Here is a 5,084-nt window from a genome sequence, read left to right on the forward strand (position 1 = left end):
GTTGATTTGTCTGGAGACACGAGGAGGCCTCGTCTCCGTGGAGCCCAGCTGTGGTTTAATGACGCACCGTGTCTCTGTGTTTGGTTTGCTCCTCCATCTCTTTGCTGCACAGGCCGCCATCGCTCCCCGTCCTCCATCGCTCCTCGTCCTCCATCAGTCCACCTGTAAAACCAAAGAGCAGGTCGTCCTTGCTCTCCATCCTCCTTGTGACGTGTATCTACCAGCTCTCTGTTCTGTGTGTGATGAGAAATCAGTTCATTGTCATATACAAAAAAAAATGAGGGGTAAATAAATGTTTTCAAAGAATTTTATAGAGTCAATCAGTGTGGCCAATTTTATAAATAGCTGTTGCCATTTTGTGCAATATTTGGAGGATAATCCTCCTGTTGTTCCCTGGACTCCAGCTCAGAAGAGACCGGGAAAATGTTTTGTTTGTGTTTACAGTAAAAAAAAAAAAGAAAAGAAAAAAGAAATGATGATCTACTGTGTGTTTGTGTTGTTGACAACCCTAAAAATAAGAATCTCACCTTGCATCATGTTACTTGACCTGCAGAGGGCACTGTGCTCGCAGTTGATTTTAGAGAGTTCCAGACATTTTCTATAATAAAAAATTAAAACACTACTTGTTGCTGCCTCTTTTATTTACTCCTTGAGCTGTGTGTATTTGTACAGATGGAATGTTTACTTTTTGGTTTAAATTATTTTATATTATGTAAACATAATATGGTTTATACGACAACATAATGTCATGAGACAGACTAACCATTATTGTACAGTATATGAAAGGTTATTGCTACTAAAAAATAAAATAACATTTAAAAGTTGGACCATTTGTGACCTTTGACCCATTTTGACCGATACATTATGTGTTTTCATTTTGTCAGCATTTTAATTTTTAAAGAACACAAGAAAGAACCAAGTTACTTTTTTTACTTTAACTTGAATTTACACCAGTACTTTTACTTGTACTCAAGTAAAATGTTATCAAAATTGTAGTACTCGTGGTACTTTTACTTGAGTAGATTATTTCAGTACTCTTTCCACCTCTGGGAAGGTGGTATGCTAACTTGTGTTTACCTTTATTGAATGATATATATACCACTCTCTCATAAAATGTACTTGACAACAAAAATGTTGTATTGAAGCTCACATAGAGTGGTCCTATCGCACATATATATGAGTTATGGAGGTCTACTTACATACGTTAACTTGTTTTTATGGTTAAAAACCTCTGTGAACGAGATCTCTCCTCATTGAAGAGCTCGAGCTCTTTCACAACTGTATTGTGATTGGCCAGGTACCTGGAAGTGACGTAGTTAGCACACCAGCTCTCAGAAGCGCAGCTCCCCCCTCTGGACCGGTGGATGTACTGCTACTCATTATCAAAACATTGTTTTAACAATGTTTTAAAATGGCTTCGTCACGACTCACTCGCCGCAGTCCCTTTTACGACGTCGGACCCAGAGTCAGAAGACACTGTCGCAGGTGAAACACCTCCACAACGGACGTTCTTCTTCTTCGGTACGCAACCGGATGTGCCCAGACTAGTGCCCGCAGCAGGAGGATCTGCTATTCAGGAGACTTCAGGTTCCTTACGTAACGATTCCAGCCTTTTTCAGACCACTTTCAGAACCCCGAGCGTTCTCAGTAGTGGCTGAACTGTTTGTTTAAAAACTTTAGAGCTTCATAAACGAGGTAATGGCGCAGATACACACCAAAAACAACAGCGTTAATTGGAACTTCCGGTCTAAGACCCCCGAAAACTGTTTCCGGTCTGAAAGCTAATTACAGTTTCATATTTTAAATTGAAGCACTAATTGTAGAGATACTGAACTTGAAACAAAACAAATAAACAAAATAAAACATTGAGGACATAGAGAGGACAACATAACTGCTTTATTATTGTTAAACATGAAGGTTACGTAGTTCCAATCTGACTGGATGACATGCAACAGCCTGTTAAATAGAGCTGCTTCAACTATGGGCTTTTAGCTTCTTCTTCTTCTTCTTCTTTTTTTTGTTTTTTCCCATGCACCCGCCACTGACCGAAAACACAGTCTGGAGTTATATTTCAAAGGTTCCTGTAAAACAGTCAGAAAAATAGGTACAGTGAGTCCTATAAAACCCTCAGCGGTAGTTTGTAAAGTGACAGCAGAGGTCGAACCATAGCTCCAGTACAAATGTGTGTGAAACTAGCTGTGGTTTGTAATAGTGTGTAATAGTGTGTACACCGTGACCCTGCTGTGACAGCTATACTTATGTTGCCTGCTTGTGATTGGAACGATAATAATATTGCACTGGTTAAAAAATAACAAACAAAAAAAAGCCTTTCCATGTGTTGGTCCATCACGTTAATGATAATGTGACAAAATAAAAATGCTACATATCTTCAAATATATTTCACCTGAAATTTTCATAGTCGATATCATGATCTTTAGGTAAATAAATAACTCTCAACCATAGAGGTCCTACATATACATCTTTACACTATGTACACTGACACATATATAAGGCTCCTACGCACACATTCATCTCAGCAGTCAAATAATGATGTAAAGAAGAAAGAACTGATCACCTAAACCACAGCACAACAGGAACGCAAAGCATCTGGAAAACAGCTTATTTTAGCGTGATTACATATAGACTCACTCAACCCCTGCCCCTCAATGAAAGGCTTTAAAGACACACCTCGACATTTCATACAATACACGTCCATGTATTTGTCCAGTGAAAGCTTGGATAAAGTCCACATCAGGATATACTGTTTTAAAAAAGTTGGGGGGAAGCATGATGGTTGATGATGGGTCTAAATTGTACCAACATGGCAATAAAAGACATAGTTAACTCTTTTAACACCGAGCGTATCGCATACGACACATTTGTGCAAGCGCACTTTGCGTTACCGTAAAGGGCAGCATATGGTTATTACGGGGATTTCACTTCAGAGAGTTGGAAAAACATATGTACTTAGTTTCTATTTTGGGCCTGTTTTTGGAGACGAAAACTCAAACAAATGTTATTTTAAATATGTTTTATACTGTTCAAATTTCAAATTGAACATGCAAAAAACTACAGTGTTTTTTTTTTGTTTTGTTTTTTTAAAATAGTTAATACGCTATTTTAACCTACAGCAAATTGTAAATAACTGCCAGATATTTAATGTTATTCTGGAATAATGGGCAAAAGCACTTAGTCACATTTTTTCCGGCCCTTTTATGGATAAAAAAAGCAAAATACTGATATTTTATGGCTTAGGTGTTAAAGAATTATTATTATATTCAGCAGTTAAAACAGTGTCTTAACAATTTAAAATGAAGAAAAACAAAAAGTTTTATTCGGAAAAACCAAAAACCAATGTAGTTGTTCATGAACACCAGATTCTGCGCGCTAAATTTTAAATTTGAACACATATTTAAATTAAAATGTGTTTGAGTTTTTGTCTCAATGTCCAAAAACTGCAACTAAAACAAAAAAATGGAAACTATGTAAAGGTGTTTTTTCAACAGCGTGAGTGAAATTACCGTAATAACCACATGTTGGCTTTGAACTTGTCAGCTTTCAGAAACAATTGGGATTTTTTTAAATTGCACAAACCATCACATAAGCAGAGTCAAGCAAATTGCACTTGCCTACGATACGCTCTGTGTTCAGGGTTAAGGCTTGTGGCTAAAATCTCCTTCATGATGTCCCTGCTGGCAGCCATGTTTCCACTGGCCATGTGTCTGCTGGGTTCTTGTCAAAGACAGTGCACTCAGCTTTATGTACAATGTGGACTGAAACCCGAATTTCCCATTTAATGGCCACAATTAGCCTCAACAATCCACGTGTCAAACCCAGATATGACATATTTTTACATGTATTTCTGGACATATGATTATCTCCAATAAACACCAGACAAAGTTGTTTCAGAGTCAAGACAATGAAAACTCCCTAATATCCTCAAATACCAGTCTGTTTACCGTTTTGGCACATTTTTACATGTCCTGACATAATACACAGATGTGTGCATCCTTGCACATACCCTGAAATAAATTTAAAATAAAAAAAATGTGTTATGCAGCAACGTGTTATGGTAATAACTACAGCGTATTTCCAACGTAAACTAGTGCAAAAACAACAACAATGAGGTTACGCAGTTGATTCACTACAGTTTAAGAGAATGGTTTTGGCTTTGGCGACGGGCTGAAGACTTTTCTGACGCTCCTGTGTGGTGTGGAAGCTGCACGTGCAAAAACAACACATTGTCTTTCTGTGCAAAATAATGTAGTTTAAACAAAAACACTGGAATACATTTGTACACAGAACACTGTCAACTGTGCGTCTATAGGAGCAAGTAAAACTAGCTTCACTGTGTATGTGGTTGGTATGTTAAAGCTGCAGTAGGCAGGAAACGCAAGGAAAAATAGCTAAAATATACTTTTTTTCCCCCCTCTTTGTGACGTAGGCAGTCGTTGCCAAAGCTTTAAGACAGATTTGACAAATCTGAGCAGGGGTGTAGTAACAATCTGATTATTTTGTGCACATTGTAACGTTGGGTTTTACTCACTCTACGTCCTGTTTGAATGTAGAAACAGTTCAACAGTCGACAGGAGCGACAACAAACAACAATGTTTGACGAAACCATTGGCTTTCTCACCACTTGAAAGCATCAACTCGGCCATTTCGACATTCACGCTGAATCGGCCGTGGCCCACTCTTCGCTCCATTTTGGTAAAAACACGCAACAAAGGGTCTGTGTAAAAGTGGTAAATCCTGGCTCCGCCCCCTCCCCCCCCACCACCGAGTGTCCAGTCTGAAATTAAATAATCACGTCATCAAACGACGTCAAAAACACCAGGTCCGTCGATATGATGCGAGCAGAGAGAGAGCGGCGAGAGCTGGGAAACGCCTCACAAATGTCGACTATCAAACAGCAGCAAATGTGGCAACTCCACCTACAGGTAGATCAGAGGTATTGCAAGCAGATGGACATAATAGTATAATAAAGGGATTGTTGCTGTGGACTGTACAGAGTTTCAGTTGTTGCTTAAATGCTGCATGCCCTGTTTTTTTTTGTGTTTTGTTTTTATCTGCTTCCTGTTCCA

This window comes from Microchirus variegatus, assembly GCF_963457635.1.
Source record: "Microchirus variegatus genome assembly, chromosome: 1".
NCBI classification, from domain to species: domain Eukaryota; kingdom Metazoa; phylum Chordata; class Actinopteri; order Pleuronectiformes; family Soleidae; genus Microchirus; species Microchirus variegatus.